Source organism: Herpailurus yagouaroundi, unplaced genomic scaffold (genome assembly GCF_014898765.1).
Source record: "Herpailurus yagouaroundi ecotype Mexico unplaced genomic scaffold, PumYag 140, whole genome shotgun sequence".
NCBI classification, from domain to species: domain Eukaryota; kingdom Metazoa; phylum Chordata; class Mammalia; order Carnivora; family Felidae; genus Herpailurus; species Herpailurus yagouaroundi.
This window is the reverse complement of record NW_024412395.1, coordinates 36,326,839-36,338,047: the sequence shown is the minus strand read 5'-3', so window position 1 is coordinate 36,338,047 and position 11,209 is coordinate 36,326,839.

Here is an 11,209-nt window from a genome sequence, read left to right as displayed (position 1 = left end):
TCCTATTCCTATTCTCGTCTGTGTTCTTACTTTGCGATATGGATTAACTTCTGGCTTTCAAAGAAGAATTAAGGAACAGATAAAAAATTAATTAAACACTTAGAAATAGAGTTTATAGTAAAGATTGAGAAGAGTTGGAATTATTTAGCAAAGAAAATGGGACTAAAAAGTCTTTTAATATGATTATTTTTGTATTAAGTGTCATCTGTTATCAGTCATCAAATACTTGGAAATAGAGTTCAGGAGGTTAGAGAAAAGACCATTTTAATAGACTTTCCACTGTTTCCAATGTCCTGTTCTCTTCTCCTTTCTTTTTCTTAAAATAAATTCTACCCTCAGTGTGGGGCTTGAACTCATGACCCTGAGCCCTGAGACTAAGAGTCACATGCTCTACTGACAGAGTCAGCCAGCCACCTGTTTCTTCTTGGTTCCACAGCGAGAATTGTGCTCCCATATCTTTTAGGGTCAGGCCTGCTACAGGGCTGCATTGGCCAATGAAATGGGAGTGAGAGAGGAAGGTGTCCGTTCTGTGCATGAACATGCTGAATTGTCTTTGCTCAATTCTCCAGCCCATTTGTTCCCGACATAACTATCAAGGGAGCTCATTTGATATGTTCTGTTGTATTAAGTCACTGACAGGTTATCATTTTATTACCATAGAAATCCTACCCTATCCTAACTGGTACAGATATTATTACTCCTACACAGACTAGGCCACTCTCATATGACCCCATTTCAGGGTAAATATGAATTTTCTCTGATACCTATCCTTTAAATATACAAATCATGTTTGAAATTCTGCCATAACGGAGGATGTACACTGTTAATAATTACTGTCTTTAAAATGCAAACATTTTTGGAAGGATGATACATAAAAGTGTATCAATCACCAATGTTTCAATGTATATTAGATAGTTCTAGCTAACAGTAATTCCATGAGAATATTAGGCATGCCTTTGGAATAAGTGCCTGGGCAACTCCAAGTCAGAACAAGGAAGGGAGAATCTGTAAAACAGCTAATAAAAGACTCTAGAAGAGCGATGAAAAGCAGAGTGTTGAAAACCATCAAAAGGTAGTTTCAGCGTCATGCTAAGTGAAGGCAGGGCCCCAAAGGAGATTGTACTACAGATTTTACTGTTTAAAATCTTACACTTTAAAGTGCATGAGAGAAATTACCTAGAGATTGGTTATTTTGTTCATTTTTAAAGTAACATTTTATGTGGTCTCTTTTGATATAGAAAAGTATAAAATGAGTGCTTATTAATGTCCCAGCCCAGGCAACTGCTTTTGACAGGAAAAAGAAACATGTACATAAGTTAAGAATGTTTAAATAGCTTAGAAAATCACAAAACTAAAGCCTTAAGGGCTCCTTCATCCCAGCCCTCTTTCTTTTTCACCAAACTTAACTGCTGTTATCAATTTTTATATCTTTCCAAAAACTTGTCCTATAACAGCATCTAATGTCATCAGTCCTTCATTCTACATCTTCGTATTATGTAGCTTTCTATGTATTCAATTCTAGATATATAGATGTATTTGTATTTACACAAAAGGTGTCATATCATGCAAATATAACACCTTCATAATAACTATGGAAGGCTTTGCATACCAACACATATCTAATCTTTATAATAGTCGCCAAGAATTTTATTCAGCCAGTATCCTAGTGGAGGACATTGGAGCTGTCTCGCGTCTTGCTGCATAAATAATATTCTTTTTCACATACCTTGTCATTAATTTGCAAATACATCTTAGAGGTAAACTCTTAGACATGGAATTACTACACCTAGTAATTTGTGCATTTTTAATAATTTGGATCGATATTGCCAAAAAGATTGCATCAATTTGTAGTTCTACCAACAGTGCATACATGTGTCTTGCCTCCTCACCCCTTACTTAACTTGAACTGGGTCTCAACGACAATTTTTTTTCCACTCTATTAGAGTGTAGCTGACAAATAAAATTTTAAATTATTTTAAATGTAAAACTTCACCAACTTTAAAACCTTCCAAGTCTTGTATACAAAAATTAATGCCTTTCTTTGATTTGCTTTTTAAATGATGAATGAGATCAAGTGCCTTTCATATTTTTGACACTGTTTTGACTATCAACATAAACAACTTTTTAACAATTTGTTCATAGTACTTTTTAATGTTGATTTTTATAAACAATTAATTCATAATATTTTTTAATGTTGATTTATTTATTTTTGAGAGAGACCGTGAACGGGCAAGCAGGGGAGGAGCCGAGAGACAATTCCAAGCAGTCTCTGCATTGACAGCACAGAACCTGACAGGAGGCTTGAACCCCTGAACTGTGAGATTATGACCTGAGCTGAAATCAAAAGAGGGACGCTTAACTGAGTGAGGCTCCCAGGCATCCCTGTTATTAATATTTTAATCATGATTTAACGTAATTAATGTGAGTGGGAAGGTTTATTTAGTGTATCAAAAAACATCAGTGAATTTTTATGTAAATCAGTTTTGTTCTATGCTGTATTTTTATGTATATCCTGTTGATGCTATTCATTTATTTGTTTGTTTGTTTGTTTAAATTTACATCCAAGTTAGTTAGCATACAGTGCAACAATGATTTCAGGAGTAGATTCCTTAGTGCCCCTTACCCATTTAGCCTATACCCCACCCCCACCCCCACAACCCCTCCAGTAATCCTCGGTTTGTTCTCCATATTGATTGCTGATTTTTGAGAAGGCAAGAGAGAGAAAAGGGAAATGGAGAAACTGAATGAGCAGGAGGTAAGATGAAGATGATACAGAAGAATGAAAGAGAAATGAAAACAACTAAGGAAGAAAAGAAACCAGTGATAAGGTAGGAAATAGAGAATCATGATGACAATCCTTTATTGCTGCATTTTCCCACAGCCACATAGAGATGGAAACAAAAGTAGGAGATTTAGTACAAAGGAGAACATGATTTCTGACCTCTTCATGTATTGTGAATTCAAAATATTTGCCAAATTAAAAAAAAAATAGCTACCACCTTCTCTTTGCTAAGACCAGGACTAACAGTGAATTCAACATATTGACTTGATGCTTCTGAAAATTATTGTAACACCGTTTTTTTTTTTTTTTTATATTAAGATTGTAGTCTCTCTGTTCTGGTTTTAGATACAATTCAAAATAAAAGTTCTGTATTAGACATACACAATGGAATTGGCTTGCCACTACATAAACAAGTGGTAAAATTACTGTAGTCTTAGTTCACTAACTCAGAGAGTAAAATATAACTTTATTTTTCTGTAGTGCCGTTTAATTTTGAGTATGAGCTCTCACTCCAGCTGGATTGAGGATTCTTAAGTCATTTGAAAATGGGTACCCTTGACCATTTACTCATATGTAAATTCCTGAGTTTTCAGGTAAAGAGGTAGTGTAGATGGTACAAAATGTGGGTGGGTATAACTGGTCTACCTCAGTATCTGTTCTCACTGGCATCCAATGAAATTCAGTCCACAAGTACATGTTCATTGGTCCCTATTTTGGACCTTAAGCCATTTGGGGATCCATTCCTTTTTCTGTCTTATGCTCCCATTCCTTTCAAGTGTAAGGACATAGGGCAGGACTGCCCAAGGCCTTGTACTACTCCCATGCTACTCCTGAAGTACACAAGAGAAGACCTACTGATCCCGGGCATTGCCATGATATGGAGAAATTTTGAGAGCCTATCTCAAGCTCCTTTGGCCTAGAAGTATTATGTGATAATGTCTGGGCTATTGCCTTAGCATGTAAGCTTGGTAAATAGAGCCACTAAACTCAACATTTAAGCCATTTTCTCCACCTTTACTATCTTCATTCTGTTTCCCCCTTACAGTCAAGAAAAATATCTAATATAGGGTAGGAATAGAAGGAGAGGTTGAAGCAGGGATACTTTGCAATATTCGCCATGATATTCCAAGACTATTGCTCATAGTTTAAATGTTTATTTATCTGTAGCCTAGGTTGTAAAACTCAAAACCCAAGAATGGACTTCTTGTCTTGTTTCCTTTTCCTTTTATAGTACCATTTCTTCCCTGAAGCAAGGTGCAGAATGCTTAACTGATTGCATGTAAAGATTGTCATAAGTAAAAAGAAACTATGGGAAGAAACACACACGAGTATTAATCACAATACTGTCCTTTCTAACACCACTGGCAACATCCTGAATTTATTTTCCAAACAAGAAGCCAGAACAAAATGTTCAACTGATTTTCAAAGTTTTAAAATTTCTAATCACTGTTGTGCTTAGAGCTTCTGCAAGCACACCCTTTATAGTTGCTTAACTAGGTATCTGGATCATCTCTTACCCTCAAATTTAAGGAAATCCTTAAGGAAAGGATTCCATTAGATCTCCCCAGAAAATGTACCAGTTTATAATTCCAGCCATGACCTCTTTCAAGGACACAACATCTAATTCCTCTCCACTAGCCACCCCTGCCACCACCTCTCATTCTAACAGGTAACAGAGAGACACTGGGAAGTGTCTGGTGCACTGAATGAAGATAATATGAGTGACTTCTTACTCTTTCCTTTAATTTTGGTGAATTTCTCCCCCATGCATCTATAATTCCTTGCCGAGTTTTATTTCAGTTTGAAACAGTCTTGATTGTCAACAAATCCCATATTTAAAAAAAGCCCCTCACATTTGGGTGTACTTATTATAAACCTCTCTTTTCAGTCATTTTGCAGTTATTACAAAATACCAATCAGTATTATTTGAGAAATAATAAAATAAAGCCAAAAAAGGAAAGAAAGAAAAACAAAAGAAAAACAAACTCCCACAAGTAAATTTAGTTCACTCAGAACAAGCTTAAAGAAGACAGGAAATGATGAAACCACTTTTCACTGTGGGTACTCCATTTTCACTGAGGAAAAACTTGATTCAGACATGTTGACAGGCTAAAAGCAGCCTTGGCCGGTCAGAGGAGAAACTTAGTGCCTTAGTAATCAAAGCGGAGAACTTCTAAAATAGAGAGTCTAGGAAATGTTTCATCTAGGGAAGGCACAAAGCCTGGCTGCACTAAGGTTGAAGCAATTACTGAAATGTCAGGGTTGCACAGCAAAGACAAGCTACAAAGATTCTTATGGAAGGTGACAGGCTTTTTTTTCTTTAACATTCACTTTACAAATGTTTTCAGTAACGTGTGCTTCAGAGGTAGTTCAGAAATCTTTGCAATAGATAGCATCAGGAATGAGAGCCATGAGCAATTGAGAAATTGAAAGAAGCTTCTTTTAGATGTTAATGCTTTGCTGGAATTGACATTTTGGAGTTACAAAAAAATCATTTAATAGTTGCAGTAAGCACTGGGAATGTTTGTCCTTGGAGAAAGCTAAGAGGGTGCTATGGGGAGGATAAACAGGGGGAAACCTAAAGTGCTGGTTCTCTTGGCATGTTTTTTTTAATTTTAATTTTATTTTTAAATTTTAGAGAGATAGAGAATGCTGGAGTTGGGAAGAGGGGCAGAGGGAGAGAGAATCTCAAACAGGCTCCACCCTCTGCATGGAGGTCTATGTGGGGCTCTCTCCCATGACCCTGGAACATGACCAGAGCCAAAATCAAGAGTTAGACACTCAACTGACTGAACCGTCTGAGCCACACGTTTTAGGGAAATTTTCAGAGCTTCTCAAACTGAGTTAGAGAAGCAACTCCAGTCTTATACATATGTTTTCAGAAGAGGTACACAACAGCTCTGACAAATAAACTCTCCCCCCTTTTGTACTTTAATTTTCAAAAATTTGTGGATACACACTTCTAAAGTATCTAAACCACTTTCACAAAGGGCACATCAATGGAAATAGATTTAGTTGTCTTTTACTTAATTTCCACAACAATATTCTCAGCTATGTCAAAATTCTGTGTTAAAAGTGGTTAAACAGGCAGAATAGATTTTCCTTATTTTATTTATTTATTTATTTTTGAGACAGAGACAGAGCATGAACAGGGGAGGGGCAGAGAGAAAGGGAGACACAGAATCTGAAACAGGCTCCAGGCTCTGAGTTGTCAGCACAGAGCCCAACGCGAGGCTCGAACCCATGAACTATAAGATCATGACCTGAGCCAAAGTCGGATGCTTAACAGACTGAGCCACTCAGGCACCCCAGATTTTCCTTATTTTGATACTAGTCTCTCTACTAAAATTAGTCTTCTCTTGTTTCCTATTTATTTTCTTTCATTTTCAGTTTTGGGGTCACCACCTCATTTGAAGGGTGATTTCATAATTTGTTGTGAACAAATTTTCTACTCAATAATTCTAGGTCTTACTAAAGGTAAAAGCATACAGTGGATTAAAAAAGGAACAACAAAAACAACAAAAACCTTCAAACAAATCTTTGAGGAATGTATTTAGTACAAACAATTTCTGGTAACTGTACAGAACTATTCATTCAGTGTTATTCAGTGCATTGCTTTATGTTTGAGACAGGCCATAGAAGCTTGGTATGATTCTTAGTCTTACAGAGATATGTATACAGCTTTTGAATATTTTTAAGGCAGCATAAAATTAAACGTAAATAGTATAATATAAGCTGTTATGACAAAAAATGTTAAAATTCGTGTCTTTAATCTTAATTGGAAATTATATATTGTGGCCCAGAGTAGGTTTATGTTTGTGAAAAGAGTGAAGAAAGTTTATAGGAAAAAGGGAAGTTATTATTAAGCGAATAGGTTATATGAAAATATGAGTGCTCTCCATTTAGTAAGTTGGAATTTCACCCCTACTAGAAATCTGAAAAGAGGGGGGAATATAGCAACATATGAATAAGGACGTGTGGGGTTACCATGCAACCTCCTTGTTGATTCTGACAATACATTGGAAAACTAAATTTAAAAATGTCTTAATAAATAAATCAATACTTATTTAATAATATTATGTTCAGTGTCAATATTTGACTTGACTTCATTTCTACCAATATATTGTATTCAAATTAATGCCCCAAATCAGATTTAAAAAGTGAAAGCACTGGTGGGAATGCAAACTGGTACAGCTACTCCCAAGAACAGTATGGAGGTTCCTCAAAAAATTAAAAATAGAGCTACCCTATGACCCAGAAATTGCACTATTAGGTATTTATCCAAAGGATACAAAAATGCTAATTTGAAGGGGCACATGCACCTCAGTATTTATAACAACACTATCATCAATAGCCAAATTATGGAAAGAGACCAGATGTCCATCGAATGATGAATGATAAAGATGTGGTGTGTGTGTGTGTGTGTGTGTGTGTGTGTGTGTGTGTGTGTCTATACATTTTAAAATGTCACTTTAAAAATGTATTGTTCCTTCTGTGGGTTTCTAATAGCTTTCAGTTAATATTTGGTGAGGAGAAAAAGACAGCCAGATCCAAACCACTTTCTTGAATGAACCTATATTTTCTGTGGGAAAAAAAAAAAAGAGACTGGGGACTGTGTGTATACACACACACACACACACACACACGATGGAGATATATACAATATATATTACTTGGCAAGCAAAAAGAATGAAATCTTGCCATTTGCAACAATGTGGATAGAAATAGAGGGTATTATGTTAAGTGAAATAAGTCAGTCAGAGAAAGGGAAATACCATGTGATTTCACTCGTATGTGGAATTTAAGAAACAAAACAGATGATCACAGGGGAAGGGAAGGAAAAATAATATAAAAACAGAGAGGGAGACAAGCCATAAAAGACTCTTAAATACAGAGAACAAACTGAGGGTTGCTGGAGGGGAGGTGGTTGGGGGAATGAGTTAAATGGGAGACGGGCATTAAGGAGGGCACTTTTTGAGATGAGCAGTGGGTGTTATATGTAAGTGATGAATCACTTAATTCTATTCCTGAAACCATTATTACATTATATGTTAACAAACTTTGATTTCAATTAAAAACAAAATGAAAGTACTACAACCTATTTTTAGGTCTCTATAACAACATTAGTAACACATGAGGTGTTCTAAAGAGTGCTGGAACTTCCTCCACTGCCTTTGCCTCTCCCCATCCTCCTCTATTGACTTACAAAAAGGAAAATAATTTTTCATTACCTCTTATCTGACCCATTAAACCAACGTCCCTCTTTGTAAAAGTGCTTTGGATTAATTATTTTTATTTCTATAACAAAGGAACATGATTCAGATGGTTTCCACTTTCAGGTAATATACTAGATCATTTGCAATATTTATCAGACTTACGAGACAAGAAGTTATTTTTATCTTTTGGTAAATTTTCACATGGATAAGTTCACATACAAAAATGATGAAAGGAATTTTCCTGTCAAAGGGATAATGGAAACATAGAAGTACAGATTTTATAACTTGATAAATGGTTTGCTGAACCAAGTAAACTCTGCATTCACCTGAAAAGCACTGAAAACTCCTTGTATGTAAGATATAATCAAATTTATATTTTATCTTCTATTTTTCTTTATAATTGCAATGGTGCCTTCTACTATTAAATAATATTTTTTCTGATTATGAAATTAATTTACATATATCTGAGGAAACTTAGGGAGAAAGGAGAAAAAAAAAAAGAAACAACATCTATAACCCCACCATCCAGTGATATCCATTAAACAAATTTTAGACTTCAGAATTTTTTTCTTGATTCGTTTCAAGATAATATTTGTTAAAATTTATTTATACATATTAATGATTTATTCAATTACTTTCTCCATTATAAATTTTTTTTATATATAAAGGCTATAAGTATAAGTTAGTCTACATAACATAATGGGCATTAGTAGGTATTTCAACAACTTTTCCAAAAAGATTTCTTAAACATTAAATTAATTCTACCCAATAATGTATAACTAATTATTAATCAAGGATCTGTTAATCATACAAACTAATATCAATTATGAATGAAGAATATATATTTGGTGTGCCTGGCTCTGTGTATCCTAAATTACTTTTAGATTTAGGTATACATTAATGGTTAAATTTGGGCTTATAAGAGAGTTAAGATTAGGGTCAAGTTTATAATTAGTGTTATACATGGTTTGTTATTAGAATCTGCTCTTAGGTTTTTATTAGATTTAGGCTTTCTAATCCAGTATTGTTTCTAAAAAGTGTATGCGTGTGAATTCACATTAAGTTTTGGTATAGGTTAAGTAAGGTTAGTGGAAAGACGATAAACAGTTATTAAACTATCAATAAGATGTGACGTGAGGTCTTCAGAAATCTTCAAATACTCGTTTTTTTCAGCAGCCTGTAATGGTGCCACTCACTCTACAAACTTGATTAGACACTCTCTCTAAAGTGTGAAAGTAGCAATACTTTCTCCAGAGAGAAATTAAAATAATCTCTTGTATTATATCTACCTGTTTTTACTTTTCAGATATTGAGGTGGCTGCCTACACGGCATGACCTTAGGAAAACTCAGAATACACTTCTTCTCTTGAAAAGAAAAGGAAAGAGTAAGAAAAAGAAGAGAAATATTTTCTTCCTGATACTAAAATTACTCCAATAAGGGAATCTTATGTTCTATACTACATAAAGCTTAAATACAAATACACTTGATATTAAAAAAAAAAACCTCATTGAATTATATTAAAATGATAAATGATTAATTTGATTTCCAGTGATGTAAAAAGGACAGGTTTGATTGTGACAGAAGTGTTTAATGTGTGAAAGTTACAGGGACTAGGTGAGAAAAAATAAATACTTGAAAAAAAAGTGCAATAGAAATGAAGTCTAAGGCACTCGAGCACATATTTTGTATTTTTGCTGAGGAAGGCCCAGAGAGATTAGATAAAAGGACTGATAAATTTCACTGAGCATTTTGAAGATGCTGGTCTAGAATGGAAGGTCTAGTCAATAGTGAGTCCTAAAATGTCATGTCTAGAAAGCAGGAAAGGATGTTGAAATACATAGAAAATGTTCTTCATTGGGTAGGAAATAAACACATGTCCAACATGTATAGAAATAAGGCATTTGAAGCAAGTTTTGTTTACTTGTATAGTTGTATTTTAAGGGCAATCTTCATGTGTGATTTAAAAGCAAAACCAAGTTTAAATACATTGAACTAATAAAATCTGAGTTAATGGTTTTACTAGGTTCTGCCACGAGACAAAAGGTGAAATCTGTATTTGACTTTATGAGAAAAGTATTGCAACCAAATGTGTCACCTTTAAATGATTCCTTTAACAAAGCAAAGCACAGCATGTAAACCCTTAAATTATAATATTTATTTGCATGGTTTATAAATACATTTTGTCACCAACCATTTTTCTCATTTTGTTCTGAATAAGGCAAAATATTTATTTAAATATTTGGCTTTTCCAAAAAAGATATTAAATTGATCCTTGTAAACTATTCATGTATGTGACCTTATTTATATGATTAGCCTCTGAAGACAAAGTTTTACACCTTAAGCTTAAATGCTATTTAGTTCTCAATCAACTGTAAGTACTTAAGAAAGATAAAATATATACTTCTATGACTCCTCCAACTTTACTGTATTATCTTATAACTTATTCCTTGGGTTCTTAGATTGAAGATTTTTGAAATTACTTTTTTAACAACCTGCATAAGGGGCATTCTCTGTTGGAAATGCAGCAGCGAATGATAGGAAGTAACTTCTTGCAAAATCAGTATGGTATAAACATTAATCAGGAATAGTCACTTAAGGCTACAGAGAATGTCCATCACTTTATGCTCTACTAAAGACGTAAGTGGGAGACAGGGATTTGGGCATTTAATGAAATTATATATAAAGGATACTGATAAATATCTTGCCAGGATATCTTTTTAAAATAAGCGACCACACGGGGCGCCTGGGTGGCACAGTCGGTTAAGTGTCCGACTTCAGCCAGGTCATGATCTCGCGGTTCGTGAGTTCGAGCCCCGCGTCAGGCTCTGGGCTGATGGCTCAGAGCCTGGAGCCTGTTTCCGATTCTGTGTCTCCCTCTCTCTCTGCCCTTCCCCCGTTCATGCTCTGTCTCTCTCTGTCCCAAAAATAAATAAACATTGAAAAAAAAATTAAAAAATAAATAAATAAATTAAAATAAGCGACCACAATAAATGTAGTCTAGTTAAATAAAGAAATAAAATTTAAATAGTCATCAAACCTAAATTGTTAAAGGTCCAAATTAGAATGCTCTATGGAAAGTTCACAAGTCCATTTCTGGGGAAAATTACGATGTATGTACAGATTCATAATTCTCTTTTATAAAATACCTGGAAGGAAGGAAGGAAGGAAGGAAGGAAGAAAGGAAGGAAGGAAGGAAGGAAGGAAGGAAAG